Source organism: Narcine bancroftii, chromosome 3, assembly GCF_036971445.1.
Source record: "Narcine bancroftii isolate sNarBan1 chromosome 3, sNarBan1.hap1, whole genome shotgun sequence".
In the NCBI taxonomy this organism is placed as follows: Eukaryota; Metazoa; Chordata; class Chondrichthyes; order Torpediniformes; family Narcinidae; genus Narcine; species Narcine bancroftii.
Window position 1 is genome coordinate 236541903 of NC_091471.1, and position 21511 is coordinate 236563413.

Here is a 21511-nt window from a genome sequence, read left to right on the forward strand (position 1 = left end):
CGTGCAAACAAAGTACACAATATACAAATGTAAACAAATAAAGAACAGTAAACAACTGACAGTACACTGCAGAGAGAGAAAAAAAATCTACAAAATGCAAAAGTAAATGAGTCCCTGATTGAGTTTGTTGTGGAGGAATCTGATGGTGGAAGGGTAGCACTTATTCCTGAATCTGGTGGTGTGAGTCTTGTGGCACCGATACCTCTTTCCCAATGTCAGCAGCGAGAACAGAGTGTGTGCTAGGTGGTGTGAATCCTTGACCATTGCTGCTGCTCTCCGATGGCAGCGTTCCCTATAGAGGTTCTCAATGGTGAGGAGGGTTTTGCATGTGATGTCCTGGGCTGTGTCCACTACCTTTTGGAGGGCTTTACACTCAGCAGCATTGATGTCCCTATACCAGTCTGTGATACAACTGGTTAGCACACTTTCCATCACACCTCTGCAGAAATTTGCCAGGGTTTCCAATGTCATACCAAATCTCTGGAAACTCCTGAGGAAGTAGAGGCACTGACTTGCTTTTTTAATGATGCCATTAGTGTGTTGGGCCCAGGAAAGTTCCTCTGAGATAGTGACTCCCAAAAACTTAAAATTTCTCACCCTCTCCACCTGTGATATCCCAATGATCACTGGAATGAAATACAATGTTGGAAAGCATACGGTCATGCACTTTGGTAGAAAAAATAAATGAATAGACTATTTTCTAAATGGGGAGAAAATTGAAAATCCCCAGATGCAAAGGGACCTAGGAATCCTCACGCAGGATAACCTGAAAGTAAACTTACTGGTTAAGTCAGTGGTGAAGAAGGCAAACAGAATACTTGAATTGTGTTTTCAAGAGGAAGAGAATATAAGAGCAGGGATATGATGTTGTGGCTTTATAAGACACTGGTGAAACCTCATGGATTATTGAGAGCAGTTTTGGGCTCCTTGTTTAAGGAACGATATGCTGACATTGGAGAGGATTCAGAGGAGCTTCACTAGAATGATTCCAGGAATGAAACGGTTATCATATGAAGAGTGTTTCACAGCCCTGAATTTGTTGGCATTTAGGAGAATGAGGGGGTTCTCAATTAAACATTTTGAATGTTGAAAGGTATGGAGAGAGTAGATCTAGAAAGGCTGTTTCCCTTGGTGGGAGAGTAACAAGAGGGCACAACTTCAGGATTGAAGGGTGTCCACTTAGAATGTGGAGGAATTTCTTCAGCCAGAGGATAGTAAATCTGTGGAATTTGTTGTTGGGTCATTGGGTGTATTTAAGACAGAGTATTCTGCATGAACTCAGTTTTGCACATGTTCATTTGGATTTCTGAAACTAGTTTTACTTTTAGTGTATATTTTCGATAATTGAGTGATCATGGCTAATCCTACTGAATTCTTGAGTTGGAATGTGAGAGGTTTAAATCATCCAGTGAAATTAAGGAAAGTGGTTTCACATTTAAAACAACAAAGCTGCAATTACAGTTTTACAGGAAGCACAGATACATGGCAGTGATGTTTCACACCTGATGTGGTGGAAGAGGTAGCAATATCATTGTTCATTTCAAGCTGAATCTAGAGAGGTATCAGTTCTCATTAATTAGAATATTTCTTTTAGGTTGTTTCAGACTCTAATGTTTGATTTGTTATTATTTTATGGAAATTACATGATAAAATTGTGGTTTTTCACAAATGTTTGTACTCTTAATATTGATGTTTTGGGGTATTTTGAAATTATTTTAACTTCCTTGCTGGATTTAAGTTTATACTCATTTAATTCTAGATGGGGATTTCAAATGTTGGTTGGACCCTATCCTGGATCATTCATCTTCCAACCCGATCACATTAAACCAATCTGCCCTATTAGTATATTCTTTTTTTAAAATCAGATTATGGCATTTCAGATATTTACCATTTCTTTTATTCCACCAATAGAGAATATTTTCCCCTGTTCATTGCATTTACTCAAGATTTTTGTTGATAATCATTTATTAACTCATTCTTGTGAATATCACAGTGCATTGTAATATCTGATCATGGCGGATAAAATGTTACTGAACCTTCCTTCCTTTTTCAATCATTTTATTAAACACATTACAGTAAATGATACACGAGGAGCTTAGAATCCAGAAATGAACAGTAAAAACAGAAACATCAATATATTGCCATACAGAATACATTGTAGAACATTCTAACATATTGAACAATGTTATTCCTTTCTCCTCAAAAAAAGGAAAAAAATGTTATTAAAGCCTTGTCCAACCTATAAACAAAAAACAGTAAATAAAAAGTGTCGGGCAGCCTAAACCGAGGATTCACGACAACAAATCAGTACAATCTGGTCCTTGCCAATAAAAAAAAACAACAAAAATCCAAACAGCATGGAGAGTTAAGTCAAAATACAAATTAACTCATACAAAAATAGTTTATAACAGGACACCGAGTCTCTTCAAATTTAACAGAGGTATCAAAAGTTCAACTTCTAATTTTTTTCTAAACTTCAACATGACATAACTTGAGGGAATCACTTCATCGAAAGAGGTGAATTAGGATCTTTCTATTTAAATAAAATGGCTCTTCAGGCCAACAGTGCAGTAAAGACCACAACCCGATGTGCAGAAGTGGGAACTGGACCCACCTCTGGAACTAATTCCAAAAATAGCAGCCAGTGGATTAGGTTGCAATCTAATACCCAGTGTAATTGACAAAGTCTCTCCAGTACAGAGCAAGACCAAAACATATGTGTAGTGCTGGCCAGTTATGATTTTCATATTCCACATGGGATTACCATTAGGAAAGATATGGTCCAATCTATCTTTCGAAATATGAACCCAATGTACCACTTTAAACTGAATCACATAGTGAAGAGATGTTAACCATTCCAAAAATCTTTTCCCAAAGTTCCTCTGGGAGAAGTGATTGAAGTTTTGGTCCCAAGCTCCTCTAATTTTGTCATTAGAGACTGATTGCAATTTTAATAAATTATTGTAAATATTCCCTATTAAACCCTTCTGGGAAAGATTCAAATAAAAAAGAGTATCAACCAGATCAGGTTGATATGATAGAGGAAAGTTAGGTAATATCTTATTCAAAAAACATTAAACATCCATCTATAAATAGATCCAAAAAATAGACAATTTCTTTGCTTTTCCAAAAAGAAAAGGCTTGATCCATTATAGAGGATGAGGAAAAAAAAAGAGTTGAGATAAATAGTACTAGATAAACTAACATTTTTAAATCCAAACGTTTGTGAAATTGAAACCCAATCCATAATGTATGTTTAACTATCCGGTTAAAATTATGTCAACTAATCATACAAAGTGCAACAGGAAGAGCAGCTCCCAATATGGAAGTGAATGAATACCTCAGTACAGATTTCATTCCAAATCTGTCCAAATTTGGCAGAATAATATACCCAGAAAATAAAATTTCTGATATTAATGGCCTGATAATAACATCTCAGATTAAATAAAGCCATACCACCATCTTTCTCTAATTTATGCAAATGAAATTTACTCAACCTGACATTTTTATTGTTCCATATACAAGAAGAAATTTTAGAGTCAATAATTGTCAAAAACTGCAACTGCTTGAAATATATACAAACATTTGGGTAAAATTATCATCTTGATAGCATTTGTACAACCTACTAAAGTGATGGCCAACAGAGACCATCTAGAAAGTGTTTCACAGAGTCAATCAAAGGGAAAAAATTAAACTTGTATAAATCTTTAAATTTTTTAGTGATGTCATGGAACCTTTCTTAGCTTCCTCAAGATAAGACACTGGTGTTTTAATTTAAAAATTTGTGAAATTGAAACCAAATCCATAACGTATGTTGAAGTATTATCAGATAGGGACTTTGTTAAATTTATAAAATTTATTTATAGTTTTCTTTTTTATACCAATCTCTCTTCTGAGACCTCTAGTTAAAAACTCTTCTTAAGTGGAAAATTATTTCATATACTGTAAAAAAGAAAAGGAATATCTGAGTGTACCTAGCCAATTAAATGGTTAGGTACACTCAAACTAAAAAACGGATTGAACTTAAAACTAAATTTGATCTTCTCTCATCATACACTGCCAAATGCCAACTTTTGAAATCTAAAAGTTAATTTTACATCCATAGTGATAAATCTGGTTTTTTTTTTATCAACCGTAGAATTGGTGGAGTGAACAAGGGCTGCAGTTCCTCTAACACGTCTTGACTCCCATAGCCACATGTAGTCTCACTCTTCCCTGTACCTCTAAACTACAGTAAAAGGTGTGACTGCCACATGGAACAAAATCTCTAGATAACCTCCCCCTCCTTTAATGTGTTATGGCGTCTAAATTCTCAGTCTAGTCAGCTGCCTAATTTTTTAAAATTTTTCAAATTTTTAAATTTGAAAAATTAATCTTTAAATTTAAGCATGCAGCCATTTCCGCCCCACAAGCACATGCTTTCCAATTAATCTAACCCCCCCCCCGGTACATTTCATTTAATGGAAGGAAACCAGAGCCCCCTGGGAAAACCCACACAGACACAGGAGAATGTAAAAACTCCTTACAGACTGCACAGGATTCGAACCCTGGTCCCGATCACTGGTGCTGTTAAGGCATTGTGCCAACTGCTTAGTCAACCGTGCCACCCCTGATCTGCAGACACGTTCTGTAGATGAGGTTTCTATCTGTATCTATAATCAAGTTGAAGACAAAAAGGGTTAAATGGGAGATTCAGCAGATTGCACAAATCAAATTAAACAGTTGAAGGGTGATTGAAGTCAGGTGACCCGGACATCACTATAAGAGTGAGGGACTGAGCAGTTATCATTGGAATGGACTGAGCCCGAGTGGTAAGGCTTTGGCGCAAGAGACTTTGGCGAGAAGAGGCTGAGGCTATGGTGCAGGAGTTGAATTAAGAAAAGGCCACCCTATTTGAGAGAAAAAAAAAGATTCAGTAGGTAGGTGCAGGTAAGGATGGGCATTAGATATCATATTTTTTTTCCTCTATTAATAGACCTAGCAGCCAAGCCAAGGGAATGCTCGTCTTGCAGCATCCCAACGATTTCATCTGTGAGAAGTGGATCAAGCTGCAGCTCCTGACAAACCTAGGAATTGGAGCTGGAGTTGGATGAATGCTGATCATTTCAGGAGGAAGAGGGGTTACAGGGGTACTATTACACCTAAGAGGCAGATGGAGAGTAGAGGGGTGAGTCAGGAGAAGGAAAGGGAACAGGCAGGCAGGCAGGGCACCACTGTGGTTGTTTCCCTCAATATTCTATCTTGGATACTTTTGTGGGTTGGGGGGGGGGTGTGTTGGGAAGAAACAACCTACCAGGGACAAGGCACAGTGATCAAGTCTCTGGCATGGAGTCTGGTCCTGTAGCTAAGAAGGGAAGGGTGGAGAAGAGGCAAGCTGTATTGATAGGGGATTCCATAGTTCGGGGGACAGCTAAGATGTTCCGTGGAAGAGATTGCGTATCCTGGGTGGCATGTTGCCTCCTTAGTGCCAGGGTCCAAGATATCTCAGATTGAGTTCAAGACATTCTCAGGAAGGAGGGTGAGCACCCAGATGTTGTGCTCCATATAGGGATCAATGATTTGGGTAGGAAGGGTGAGGAGGTCCTGTAAGGTGAGTTCAGGGAGTTAGGCACTAGTTTTTTTTTTAATATTTTATTTTTAATTTTTAAATCATATATCATCAATTATAATAAATTCAAACAGAAAGTATATAATTGAATTAAAAAAAACCAACCTCCCTCATCCTCTCCACTAACACCCACCATCCTCCCCCACCTACCCACTAAGAAAAAAGAAAGGAGACTATCATTTAAAAAACAATCAACTATTAAATCTTCAAGAATCTTTAGGTATTGTGATTTATGGTGTGAAAAATAAAAAATTTAAAAAAATAAAAAAATTTAAAAAAAAAGAATCTTTAGGTATGGGCTGCATACTTTCCAAAAAAAAAGATATTTATCAATCAAATTCGCTTTCCTTTCGAAAGGAATACAGGATTTAATTTCAACATGCCATCTTTGCATTCCTAAAACTGAATCAGATTTCCAGGTAATGGCCAAACATTTTTTTTAGAAACAGCTGAAGCTAAATGTAGAAATTCAATTTGATACATAGTCAATTTTAATCCTAAGGCATTTGACTTAATCTCCCCTAATAAAAACAAAATTGGATCAAATGGAAGACTCACTTTTAATACTTGCTCCAAAAATAATTTAATGTACCCAAAAAATCTTAACCTGGAACAGGTCCAAATCGAATGAAAATAAGTGCCTAACTCTTCACATCTAAAATACAGATCTGAGGAAATTAAATTAAATTTCTTTAATTTTTGACAGGTTAAATATAGTTGAGGTTAAAAGTTATATTCTACTAATCTATATCTTATATTTATAACCTTAGTCATTCTATCCTTACATAAATTTCTCCAAACATTTTCGTCTATCTTCCTGTTTAAGTCAGATTCCCATTTTAATCTTGATTTATGAACAGTTAATTTGGATATTTTATTTTGTAATAACATACATTTCAGAAATAAACTTATTTATTTTTTCTTTAGTAAATAATAATTCCAAAGCAGATTGTCAACGTAATTTTAAACTATGATCTAATTTTTCCAATGAAAAGGGTTTTACCTGATAATAGCAAAAAAAGTATTACAAGGAGCTTGACATTTTTCCTTCACCCGACGAAAAGATACAAACTTCCCTGCCTCAAAGCAATCCTCAACTTTTTAAATTCCCATTTGATTCTATATCTTCAAAAACTGATTATTGACAGTAAAAGGAAAAAAAATTATTTTGATATAAAGGCATTCACGCTGAAATCTTTCTTTTTCCACCTATCTCATAATCAATTTTATTCCATATTTCAATTAAATGTTTCAATATTGGTGGATCTCTACCAATTAGCAATTTTGAATTCTATTTATAAATAAATTGACTTAAATTTCTCATCAATTTTATCTAACTCTATACTTGCCCAAATTAAAGGTTTATTTAAATCAAACATTCCAATAATAAATTTCAATTGTGCAGCTTTATAATAATTCTGAAAATGTGGAAGTTGTAAACCACCTAATTCAAATTTCCATGTTAATTTCTCCAAAGATACCCTATTTATTTTCCCCTTCCATAAAATTTTCCTTACAATTGAATTAAAATCTTTTAAAATGTTTGAGGAATTGAACAAGGAATATATTGAATCCTTTGGAAAATATTCTTTTAAATACAGTTCACTCTACCTATTAAAATAATAGTTAAGTCATTCCATCTATTTAAATCATCTTTAATTTTTTTAACAGTGGTACATAAGTTAACTTATACAAATTATCTAAATCTCTATCAGTTCTAATATCTAAATATTTAATCAGATTTTATGTCCACTTAAATTGAGCTACTCATTTACATCAATCATAATCTCCTTCAGCTAGTGGCATAGCTTCACCTTTATCCCAATTAATTTTGTAACCAGATATTCTTCCATAATCTTGTAATTTTTTATATAAAGAAATTAAATAATTTTCAGGATCTGTTGCATAAATCAATTTATCATCTGCAAACAAACTAATTTTATACTCCTCCTTATTAACTTTAATTCCTTTAATACTAAAATCTTTCCTTATTGATTGTGCTAGCAGTTCAATTGCCAAAACAAATAATGGAGGAGATAAAGGACATCCTTGTCTAGCTGATCTAGTTAATGAAAAAGAAGAAGAAACTTGTCCCTTGGTAACTACTCTTGCCAAAGGGTTTCTATATAAGCTTTAATTCAACTTATAAATATTGTCACAAATTGAATTTTCTGCAAAACCTTAAAAAATAAAAATAAAACTATTGCTAAGTCCAATTTCTTCTGAAAGCTATGAATTAGACTAATTAATTTAGCTATATTATCAGCAGAATATCTAAATGAACCAACTCGGGTAAATATTCATTCAATCTCTTAACCAAAACTTTGGCAAAGTTTTAAATAATCAATATTTAATAATGATATAGGTCTATATGACTCTGGTTTTAATAAATCTTTATCTTTCTTGGATATTACTGTTATTATAGTGTTTGAAAAAGATTCTGGTAATGAACAAGTTTCATTTGCTTGTTTTAATATTTCCATTAATAAAGGCATTAATAAGTCTTTAATTTTTTTATAAAATTCAGACGTAAACCCATCTTCACCAGGAGATTTACTATTTTGCATAGAATTTAAAGCCTTAATAATTTCTTTCAACGTAAATGGAGAATCTAAATCCTTTCAAGCTTGGTAATTCAAAGATGGAAGTTGAAGCTTCTGTAAAAAATCATTACTTTCTCCTTCATTATTTAATGATTGAGATGAATATAACTTAGTATAATACTCTCTACATGAATCATTTATATCCTGTGGTTTATCAGTAATTTTTGAATTCTTTTTAACAGCATTAATACTTCTTGATGTATACTCCATTTTCAATTGCCAAGCTAATAATTTATGTGTTCGTTCTCCTAATTCATAATACTTTTGTTTCATTCTATCAATTAATTTCTCAGTCCTATATGCCTGTATTGAATTATAATGCATTTTTAAATTTATCAATTCCAACCTCTTTTTTTCAGATGTGTCTTTCTGTAAATTTTTTTCCAAAATTGCTATTTCTTTCTCTAATTTATCCACTTCTTTAAGATAATTTTTCTTAATTTTAGTCAATAATATTATTTGGCTCCTAAAATAAACTTTTAATACGTCCAATAAAATAAATTTAATATCAACTGAATTAGTATTTGTATCTAAATACATCTGTATTTGATTCCTCAAAAAGTCACAAAATTCTACATTTTTCATCAATGAATTAAATCTCCATCTATAAATTGAATAAATTCTATCAGAACTTAAACATGACATCAGTCATAGTGAATGATTTGATACAATTCTAGATTTATATTGTACATGTTCAATTCTTCCTTGTAAATGAGCTGAGTTTAAAAATAAATCTATTCTAGAACAAGAATCAAACCAATAAGAATAAAATGAATAATCTCTCTCCCTAGGATTCAATTTCCTCCAAATATCCAATTTCCTCCAAATATCCACCAAATTTAAATCTTTCATTAACATCAATATTTTTTTAGCCATTTTTGTTTTCATTGAGGACTTTGTAGATTAATCTAAAATTGAATCTAAGCAACAATTAAAATCTCTGCCAATTATATTTCCATATTCTTCTAGCAGATTAAGAAAAATATCTTGAATAAATTTTTCATCATCTATATGACTTTTCACATACCCTACCCTCCCTATCTACAAAGGGTCCAAGGAGCATACTGTTACAAGATCAGACCAGCAACCACAAAGAAGGCATATCACACAGGGGTAAAGATGAATAATTACTTTATTAACTAAAATACACCTTCAAACTTTAATTCAAAATCCCCCCTTTTATAACAATGCCCACTGGTTACCATGCAAATCTCTATAACAGTGTAAAAGTAATAAATTCCGCAGCCTAAATATAACATATATAATTAAAGGCTGCCTGCGGAATGTTCATCCTTTTTGAAATCCCAACATTCTAAACTATCCTCCAGACCATGACTCATGCTCTGGGCCTTCTTCCACTCCACAGCACCCTCAGTGGTGGTTGATCATCCAAGTCCAGAAAATTTTAGATCATTTTCTGCACATGCTCAGTCCGTCTCCACTTTCTCAGCAGTCCACCTTCACTTGGGCTCTCTGTCACTTTTTAGCATAAAACACACAACACATAGGCCAATACACAACACAGAACTCTGTAAATTGGGTCTAGTGATCACAAATCTATTAGTTTTAGGGTAGTTTTAGGGAAGAGCAAAGAAGGGCCTAAATTTGAGGTTCTGGATTGGAGAAAAGCAAATTTCAAAGGAATGAGAATGGCTTTGGGGAGTATTGAGTGGAACATGATTTTTTTCAGGAAAGGATGTAAATGAAAAACGGAGAATATTCAAAGAAGAAATTTTGAGAGTACAGAGTAGATATGTCCCAGTGAGGATCAAAGGAAAGGCTGGAAGTCATAGGGTGCCTTGGATTTGGAGGAATATTAGAAATTTGGTTCAGAGAAAGAGGGAGGTGTACAAGAGGTATAAACATTAGGGTGATGAGAAATTGAAAGAGGACTACAAGGAGTGTAGAAAAAATTTTAAGAAAGAAATTAGAAAGGCCAAAAAGAGGCACGAAGAAGCTTTGGCAGGCAGAGTAAAAATAAATCCAAAGGGTTTCTATAGGTACATTAAAAGTAAAAGTTAATGAGGGATAGAATTGGACCCCTTGTAGATAGGGAGGGTAGGGTATGTGAAAAGTCAGAGGAGATGGGGGAAATTTTAAATGATTTCTTTTCCTCGGTATTCAATAGGGAAAAAAATATTGTACCAGTTGAAGTAAAGAAAAATAGTGGGGAGGTCATGAGTCATATAAGGATAACTGAGGAGGTAGTGATAGCCATGTTAAAAAAGATAAAGGTGGACAAATCTCCGGATCAGGACAATGTATTAACAAGGACACTCAGGGAGACTAGTGTACAGATAGTGGGGCCATTAACAGAGATATTTAGGATGTCACTGGTCACGGGGGTAGTGCCAGAGGATTGGAGGGTGGCTCATGTTGTTCCGCTGTTTAAGAAAGGGTTCAAACGTAAGCCTGGAAATTATAGACCTGTGAGTCTGATGTCTGTGGTGGGTAAGTTGATGGAAAGTGTTCTGAGGGATGGCATTTACAAATATTTGGAAGAACAGGGATTGATAGATAGTAGTCAGCATGGTTTTGTCAGGGGTAGATCATGCTTAACAAACCTTATAGAGTTTTTCAAGGGGGTGACAAAAAAGATTGATGAAGGGAAAGCTGTGGATGTTGTCTATTTAGACTTTAGTAAAGCTTTTGACAAAGTTCCCCACAGGAGGTTAGGAAAAAAGGTGGAGGCATTAGGTATAAATAAGGAGGTAGTGAAATGGATTCAGCAATGGTTGGATGGGAGGTGTCAGAGAGTACTGGTAGAAAATTGTTTGTCAAATTGGAGTCCGGTGACTAGTGGAGTTCCTCAGGGATCAGTCCTGGGTCCACTATTATTTGTTATATATATTAACGATCTGGAAGAAGGGGTGGTAAATTGGATAAGTAAGTTTGCAGATGATACAAAGATAGGTGGTATTGTGGACAGTGAGGAAGATTACTGTAGCTTAAAAAGAAATGTAGGAAAGTTAGAGGAGAGGGCAGAGAAATGGCTGATGGAATTTAATACGGATAAGTGTGAAGTGTTGCATTTTGGAAAGGCAAATCTAAATATGTCATATACATTGAATGGTAGACAAGTGAGGAGTGCAGAGCAACAAAGGGATTTAGGAGTGATGGCAAATAGTACCCTCAAAGTTGATACTCAGGTAGATAGTGCTGAAGAAAGCATTTGGAATGTTGGCCTGCGTAAATCGGAGTATTGAATTCAAGACGTGGGATGTTATGATGAAATTGTACAAAGCATTGGTGAGGCAAAGTTTGGAATACTGTGTGCAGTTTTGGTCACCAAATTATAGGAAGGATATAAACAAAATAGAGAGAGTACAGAGAAGATTCACAAGATGTTGACAGGATGTCAGGGTTTGAGTTACAGAGAAAGGTTGAGCAGCCTGGGGCTTTTTTCTCTGGAGCGTAGAAGATTGATGGGGGATTTGATGGAGGTGTTCAAGATTTTAAAAGGGACAGAGAGAGTCAATGTGGATAGGCTTTTTCAATTAAGAGTGGGGAATATTCAAACCAGAGGCCATGGTTTGAGATTGCAGGGGGAAAATTATGGGGAACATGCAAATGGTGGTTGGGATGTGAAATAAGCTACCGGCAGAGGTGGTTGAAGCAAGGACATTATTTACATTTAAGGAAAGACTGGATAATTACATGGAGGGGAGAGGATTGGAGGGGTATTGACCAGGTGTTGGTCAGTGGGACTAGGAGGGTGGGGATTTGTTCCGGCATGGACTAGTAGGGCCAAACTGGCCTGTTCTGTGCTGTATATGGTTATATGGTTAATACACATTCATAAAAATCCAGGATTCTGAATAAATTTGACAATTTACCAAAACAAATCTATCAACAGGATCAATAACTGTTGATTGTAAATGGCAACCTTTTTATAAGTTAAAATAGCCACTCCTCGTGCTTTAGAATTAAAAGACAAATCTATAACTGTACCAACCCATTCTCTTTTTAACTTTGGTGACCTTTCTCAGTTAAATTAGTTTCCTGCAGGAAAGCAATATCTACTTTCAACTTTTTAATATGAGCTAAAACTCTCTTCCTTTTAATTGGGTTATTGAGCCCATTCACATTAAACCACATAATTCAAACTATATACTGCCATAATATAATTTAAAGAATACGCAACTCCCTTCTCCACCCTGGGCCATTCCAGCTCCACAGCCAACTTTCAAAGCATATAACAGCTCTTAGAGATAGAAAGTAAGAAACTCCAAATAATAATAAAATAATAAAGAAAAAAGAAAACACCAAAAAGCACTGATTAGGTCAGCACTAACTCCCTTAATTACAAGAAGTGGCTCTCACCACTAGTGGCATGAGGCCTAAGAAGAGGAAAGCAAAAAAGAAAATCCTCCTCCTCCAGACAGAATATCACAGTTTAATTTCAATCAGTCACTCAGTTTCTTCAAGGTCTCTATTGACTTTGTCATCATCAATTTGACTTGAACCTCAGTCAGCTTTTGACTTGCTGTTAAAATCTCTCCCTTCAATTTATCTTGATCCCCTTCCATTTGATGAAATGAATATCGTTGTCTTCCATTCTGCTTATTATTAGGCAGTGAATTGGCAAATTCCTAAGCTTCAGATTCATTTAGCAAAACATTGTGTTTGATATTGTCCATAAAAGACTTTAAGAACTGCTGGGTATTGAAAAGCAAATTTATATCCCTTCTTCCACAAAACTGACTTTTCTAGATTAAATTATTTTCTTCTTTTAACAATTTCATTACTTAAATCTGCATAGAAGAATACTCCGTTATTCTGAAGGGCTTTGTTGATCCCTGGCTTTTTGAAATGCCATTTTCAAAATAATTTCTCTATCTGAATAACATTAACATTTAATCAAAGTAGAGCATGGTGGTTGTCCTGTATATGTTTTTTTTCCTAAGAACTCAAGGCTCTCTATCAAGTTCCAGTCCATTTGGAAAATTCTCTGGTCCCAAAATTTCAGGCAGCCAACTTTGAAAAATTGTACTGGATTAGTACCCTCAAAATCCTCAGGCAAACCAATAATTTTTACAGTATTTCTTCTATTCTGATTTTCCAACATATCCAACTTTTTGCTATATATTCTTTTTCTGAATTTCCCATGCCGTAAAAGAACATTCTATACTATTAACTGTATATTTACATTCTTCTACCTCCATATGACAATCCTGAAAGTCTTCAAATGTTTGAACTTTAATTTTAATTTTATCAACAGTTTTATACATTTTTCATGACAGTCATATCTTCTCTAATAGCTCCCAGTTGAGTAGTAAAATCTGTTTTCACTTCTGCAAATTTTGTATCCATTTTTTCAAAAATTTTATCAAAAATCTGTGGTTCAAGAGGTTTTGGGATTCCAAAAACTTTTATAAATGGGATAAAAGCATTATATGATCAGCCAAAAGCAAAAGTGATTACAAATAAACAAATGTGAAAACCTTTTTTGTTGGAAAGGTTTTCGAGACAAGGTTACCCATTATCACCTTTTTTATTTGCATAAGTAATTGAACCAGCAGAAATAATTAGAATTGATAAGAAAATAAAGGATTTGAAGTAGGTAATAAAAAACATAAAATTAGTTTATTTGCAAATGCTGTTATAGTATATTTAATGAGACCAGAAACATTGTTATATGTTGGATATGGATTATTCTCAGTGTAAAAGATTGACTAAATTTAAATGGAAAAATGATGCAATTAAATATTTAGGAATAAAAATTAATAGAAATATAAATAATTTGTTTATGTTAAAGTATTTGCCATTATTAAAAAAGCTGAAAGAAGATTTGAGAAGATGGAAAGATTTACCAATAATGCTAATAGGATGAATGAATTGTATAAAAATGAATATTTTTCCAAGATTACAATATTTATTTCATTCGTTACCTATTCATGCACCAGAATCTTTTTTTTTTCAAAATTTGAATAAAATAATATGAAAATTTATTTGGAAAGGCAAGATGTCAAGAATTGGTTTGGAAAAATTAACATGGAAATTTGATCAGAGTGGACTAAGATCACCAAATTTTAAGAATTATTTTGAAGCAGTTCAATTGAGATTTTTGACCTCCTGTTATCAAAGGGGTGAAAAGGCCTTTCAGATCGAAATTAATAAAATTGGTGAATTTATTCCAGAGCAAATTTTGTATGAATGGAAGGAACTAAGGAGACGTTAGTTTTAAAGCATTTATTAAAAATATGGAATGGAATTCATATTGAGAGAGAAAGTAAAAACTACCAGTTACCAAAAATGTTGTTTAAAAAAATCAATTTCTTCTTGTTACTTTGAATAATTCTTTATTTGACAATTGGTAAAGTAAAGGTTTACAGAGGATAAAAGATTGTTTTTTTAGGGTCTTTCTTTGTATCTTTGACCAATTAAAAGATAAATAAAATATACGTAATAATACAATTTTTGCATATTATCAATTAAAATTGTATTTGAAAAAGTACTTGGGAACAGATTTGAGACTTCCAAACAAAGTCAATTCGAAGATATAATAACAGATACGTTCATGGTTAAGAAATGTATTACTAATATATATATATAAAATTACAAGAAACCACAAAGAAAAAATGTGATGTGTGAAAGATTTAAACACACAAATTCAAGAGGAAATATAGTCAAAATTGTGTCAAGAAAGTGTTACAAATCCAGTTAATCCTAAATACCAAATGGTTCAATATAATTCACATACCCCACATAAATTAAATGGGCTTAACTCTAATTATTCAAGTAAGTGCTTTCAATTTACAAAAGAAATAGGCACTTGTTTTTACATTCAGTGAGGTCTTGCAAAAAAGTGAAAAGGTTTTGGAATGATTTGAGTATTATTTGGACAAATTATGAAGATAAAGATACAAAAAGATCCAAGAATTTTTTTACTTGGGGATATACATATATATGAAAAGGAAACAAAATTGAAATTGGACAAATGCCAAGAACTTTTTTTTTAAAGTCTGGCAATAGCAACTGCAAAGAAATGTATAGCAATTACATGGAAAGCTGATACCTGTAATGAAGTTTATTAAGTAGGTGGCATCGTGAAATGCAAAATTGTAGACCTTATATAAAAAATTACATGTAGTTTAAGTAATCAAGTTAAAAATCTTTATAGTATTTGGATACCATATATGGATTTTATGAATAAATTTCCATCCACCCCTTCCACCTTATCCACTCCTCTCAATTAGAATTTATATTAATAATTAATGAATATATATATAAGTTAATGCTATTGTATATGTAGTAGTAGGTGTTTCTTTTTTTTTCTTACTTTATGGGAGGGATGGGGGTTGGGGAGTAAAATTTAGAAGGTATTTTTTTGTATCACTAGGAATGATCAGATGATTAATGTTATGTTATTTTTCTTTTTATCTGTATTGATACAAATGATAAATAAAATTTTCAAAAAAGGAAAAGAGGTTTGGGGTAAACATAATATACACCCACTTTACCTTGAATATATTGATCTCTTTTTTCTGATTCCTCTCCCTGTGATTGTGGCACAAGACTTGCCTCTTTCACTCCTACCTCTTTTTCTTCTGTAGATGTAACCAGTGGTTGAAATTGTAGGTGGGCTCTCTGCTAGGCCCTGGTCTGGCTTGCTACCATGGTTGCTACCATGGAGCCCACAGGCTCCGAATCGATCACTTTGTAGTGTGCATGTGCATAGGTTCAACAGTCATCTTCTGTGCTCCAGCATCTTCTCCAGCTCCCCGAGAAGGTGGTGCTGGAGATTGAATCCTTACCTAAGGAGGCTTGGCAGATCATGGCTGGAGAGGAATCAGGATTGGAGGCTGAGTTTTCAAGGTAGGCCCATCACTGTAACTTCAGTTGTAGCCAGTTTTTTTGCAGTCTGTGTTTTAGATTTTTTTTTGCAGCCATCTTTTCAGACCTTTAGAAGAGTTTTAGAACTGTTCATTATTTTTAAAAGTTTTTAAAAAGTCAGGTATCAATTAATTCTGCCAAGAGAGGCATTTTCCACGTCTTCTCCATACGCCATCATGCCACACCCTAGTTAGGTGCTAGGTTGAAGATCAGGACTTTCAATGTAATGATCTCAGGATTGCTACCATTGCCACATGCTAATGAGGTTAGAAATAGGAGAATAAAGCAGCTTAACACATGGCTGAAGACATGGTGTAGGAGGAAGGGCTTCAGGTTTCTGGATCATTGGGCTCTCTTCCAGGGAAGGTGAGACCTGTTCTGATGGGATGGTTTGCATCTGAACTGGAGGTGGACAAATATCCTCACAGGAAGGTTTCCTGTGCTGCTCTAGTGGATTTAAACTAGATTTGCAAGGGGATGGTAACCAGAGTGCCAGAAAAGATAGGGGAGTGGAGGAGGAATAGATGATGTGAACATTTCATGCTCTGTTAGAGGTCACTGGGTTGTACATGGTGGAACTTTTCTCACGTGTATCTATCTCAATGCAAGGAATTTTGTAGGATGGATGGAGCTGAGGAATGGGAAATTTATTACCACACTCATGGCATTGTATATAGACCGCCCAATAGTCAATGAGAATTGGAGGAGCTAATCTGTAGATTGTGATAGTATGAGATTTTAACTTTAACTGGGACTCCTACTATAAGAGGGCTGAATGGCTTGGAGTTTGCTAAATGCTTTCAGGAAAGTTTTTTAAATCAATATGAGGTATCAACTAGAGAGAGAGCAATACTGGATCTCCTGTTAGAGAATGAGACAGGACAGGAGACAGAATTTTGTGTAGGGGAATGTGTTGGGACCAGCGATCATAATGTCATTAGTTTCAAGTTAATTATTGGAGAAGGATAGGTCTGGGCCTTGGGTTGAGATTCTATATTGGAGAAAGGGCTATTTTGAGAAAATGAGAAAGGATTTAGATTACATGGATGGGATAAGGCAAGGATGTGTGAGGTAAGTGGAGGAACTTCAAAGGGAAAATTTTGAGAAAGCAGAGTTTGTATATTCCTGTCAGGATTAAAGGGAAAGTTATCAGGCATAGGGAACCTTGGTTTTTGAGAAATACTGGGGATCTAGTTTGGAAGAAGAGGTGTACAGCAGGTATAGGCAACATGGAGCAAATGAGGTACTAGAGGAGTATAAAAACGCAAGAAAAATCTCAAAGAAATCAGGAAGACTTAAAGAAGACGCAAGGTTGCTTTGGCAGAGCATGTGAAGGAAAATCCTAAGGTTGTTTTACAGATATATTAAGAACAAAAGGATAGTAAGGGACAAAATTGTTCCCCTTGAAGATCAGAGTAGTCAGCTTTGTATGATGCCAAATGAGATGGGGGAGGTCTTAATAAGGATGGATAACCCCCCCCAGGGCCTGACAAGATATTCTCTTAGATCTTTACTGTAGAAATTGCAGGGGCTCTGACAGAAATATATAACACAACTTTAGTCATGGGTGTGGTGCCGGAGGATTAGTGAGTGGATCACATTGTTCTGTGTTTAAAAAAGGCTCCAAAAGTAACCCTGGAAATTATAGGCCAGTAATCCTGATGTCAGTAGTAGATAAATTATTGGAAGGTGTTTAAAGATATCATATATACAGTGTGAGCTTGCAGGCGCCTCAGATTGAAGAGACTGCCATCCGTGCGGTACCGGATGTAAACAGCGTCTTCATTGTTGAGGTCAGCCTGAAGAAAACTGAGGTCCTCCATCAGCCAGCTCCCCACCATGACTACCAGCCCCCCCCCCCACATCTCCATCGGGTACACAAAACTCAAAACGGTCAACCAGTTTACCTATCTCAGCTGCACCATTTCATCGGATGCAAGGATCGACAAGGAGATAGACAACAGACTCGCCGAGGCAAATAGCGCCTTTGGAAGACTACACAAAAGAGTCTGGAAAAACAACCAACTGAAAAACCTCACAAAGATTAGCGTATACAGAGCCGTTGTCATACCCACACTCCTGTTCGGCTCCGAATCATGGGTCCTTTACCGGCATCACCTACGGCTCCTAGAACGCTTCCACCAGCGTTGTCTCCGCTCCATCCTCAACATTCATTGGAGCGACTTCATCTCCAACATCGAAGTACTCGAGATGGCAGAGGCCAACAGCATCGAATCCACGCTGCTGAAGATCAAACTACGCTGGGTAGGTCACGTCTCCAGAATGGAGGACCATCGCCTTTCCAAGATCGTGTTATATGGCGAGCTCTCCACTGGCCACCGAGACAGAGGTGCACCAAAGAAGAGGTACAAGGACTGCCCAAAGAAAGCTCTTGGTGCCTGCCACATTGACAATTGCCAGTGGGCTGATGTCGCCTCAAACCATGCATCTTGGCTCCTCACAGTTTGGCAGGCAGCAACATCCTTTGAAGAAGACCGCAGAGCCCACCTCACTGACAAAAGACAAAGGAGGAAAAACCCAACACCCAACCCCAACCAGCCAATTTTCCCTTGCAACCGCTGCAACCGTGTCTGCTGGACTTGTCAGCCGCAAACGAGCCTGCAGCTCCTGACGTGGACATTACCCCTCCATAAATCTTTGTCCGGGAAGCCAAGCCAAAGAAAGAAAGATATACAGTTACTTGGATAACCAGGAACTGATTTGGGATAGTCAACATGGCTTTATGTATGGTAGATCGTGTTTAACCAATCTTATATAGAGTTTTTCGAGGAAGTTACCAGGAAAGTTGATGCAGGAAAGGCTGTGCATGTTGTCTACATGGGCTTTAGTAAGGACTTTGACAAAGTCTCACATGGGAGGTTAGTCAGGATGGTTAAGATGCTATATTATTCATAGTGAAGTCATTGTATCACCAGGAGGAGTCAGAGATGGAGTGTGTAGCATAGGGGGAATGTTGCATCTTGGGAATGCTGTTGCATTTTGGGTAGTTTCAAGATGGATGGCTCCACGATGTCTGGAATATGTATGTTCTGCCCTTAGTGCTGTTTGCTCAGTTAATAAATCTAGTTGTAATAAAAGAAACATCACAGTGGTCAACTGGGTTCGACAATGGCTGGATGGAAGAAGCCAGACAGTAATGGTGGATGATTGTTTCTCAGTCTGGAAGCCTGTGACTAATGGTGTGCCTTGGGATCATTGCTGTTTGTCCTCTATATCAATAATCTGGATGATAATGTGCTAAACTGGATCAGCAAGTTTGCAGATGCCATTAAGATTGGAGGTATTGTGGATAGCAAAGAAGGTTTTCAAAGCTTGCAGAGGGATCTGGAGCCATTGGAAAAATGGGCTGAAAAATGGCCAATGGAATTCAATGCAGAGAAGTGTGAGATCTTGCATTTTGAAGGTCAAACCAAGAAAGGACATACACAGTGAATGGTCGGGCACTGAGAAGTGTGGTAGAACAGAAGGATCGAGGAATACACGTACACAAATCCCTGAAAAGTGGTGTCACAGGTAGATAGGATTGTAAATAAGGTATATTAGCTTTCATAAATCAATGTATCAAGTATAGGAGTTGGGATGTTATGGTAAAGTTGTGTAAGATATTGGTGAGGCCAAATTTGGGGTACTGTGTGCAGTTTTGGTCACTTAACTACTGGAAAGTTATCAATAAGCTAGAAAGAGAAGATATACTAGGATGTTGCCCAGACTTTAGGAACTGAGTTACAGGGAAAGGTTGGGTTTTTATTCTCTGGGGCATATAAAAATGAGGGGAGATTTGATAGAGGTATTTAAAATTATGAGGGGGATAGACAGAGTAAATATAGATAGGCTTTTTCCACTGAGGGAAGGTGAGATGCAAACCAGAGTCATGGGTTAAGGGTGAAAGAGGAAATGTTTAGGGGGAATGTGAGGGGGAAGTTCTTCACACAGAGAGTGGTGGGAGTGTGGAATGAGCTGCCAGCTGAAGTAGTTAACTTGGGCTCAACTTTAATATTTAAGAAGAATTTGGACAGGTACATGGATGGGATGGGTATGGAGGGCTATGGAGTGGGTGCAGGTCAGTGGGACCAGGCAAAACAATAGTTGGGCACAGACTAGAAGGGCAGAAGGGGCCGGTTTTTGTGCTGTGATGTTCTATGTAATACAGCTGCAATACATCCATGCCCTGCTGCACCTGTCAAAATGTAATCCTTTGGTGCAAAATATTTCATGTTTTGATTCTAAATGGAAAGTTAGACCATGGCCCTACTTCACTCAAGTACAATACTCACAAAAGTGCACTAGTGCACACTACACGGTGCTTAGAAATAACTGTCCTTTGGCTGACGCAAAGACTTTATTCTCAGGGACCCCAGGCTCTGAGCTAGCAGGCATCTTTCACCATTTACCATACAGCATCGCAGGCTACAGGCAACCTGTTTATTATTTTATACTCTTGCAATTACAAATTGTAAAGTTCAGAATATTTAACATTTAAAATAAAAATAATCCTTCAAACTGTTATAGATTCTGCACAAGATGGACATTAATTACTATGCTAAAAAGTTGATGAACTTTCACAAGATAAACTACTCACTCTGTTTTATCAGAGGTGAGTGAACGTGACCTACAATATGTCATGAGAATATGCCTTGACTGTGGCAAATTGTTCAATCATACACTAGTGTAGTGTGCACTAGTGTACTTTTGTGAGTATTGCACTTGAGTGAAGTAGGGCCATGGCCTAACTTTCCATTTAGAATCAAAACATGAAATATTTTGCACCAAAGGATTACATTTCTCCAGCCATGTTGTGCTAGAACCTGTGGTTGATATTTTCCATTAACTTGGGCTTGAATGGGCTTTAAGCTGGGCGACCACAACAGTTTCAGTTACTTTTTCACAAAATGTCTACAACAAAATAAAACACAAGGACCGGACTCTGGGGGCTGCAGGAGATGAATCCATGGCCATGGACATTCGAGATTTCACTTTCTCAGAATGTAAGAGGAACTTCAGTCAATTTCTGCCGATTGCATATCTGTCTGCCTTACAGAAGACAAAAGAAAATTCTGTGTAATATTGTACTGTCTTTATTACATGGCAATAAAGGAATCTTGAATACAAATGGACAAGGAGGGTTAATGGAAGGATGAGGCATTGACAAATCTTCAGCCAAAGTACATTCATAAAAGAGATGATCAGTGATTGGAGACTCATTTTGCAGGGAGCAGTTTTAGAGAAGGTCATGGTTTTGGGCAATAACATTTCTGAAAAAATGTTGTGCATGGGAGGATCTTTTGATTCTGCCGAGTAATTAACTCCATCAAATTAGGCTTCCAAAGCATTTGGTTCCAGAGAGTTGGCTGCAAAAAGTCGAGTTCCACATCGAGTTCATCCTATAGAGAACAAATGCTTGGTGAATAGCAGAATGAGATAAAACAGGTGAAAGCAGTGCTGC

At 36.0% G+C, this 21511-nt stretch overlaps 1 protein-coding gene across 3 annotated transcripts in view; it reads left to right on the plus strand.

The window, feature by feature from the left end:
- Positions 1-21511, plus strand: part of LOC138758345 (adhesion G protein-coupled receptor E2-like) — a 110512-nt gene that overhangs the window by 10263 nt on the left and 78738 nt on the right. The gene's annotated exons all lie outside the window — the stretch shown is intronic.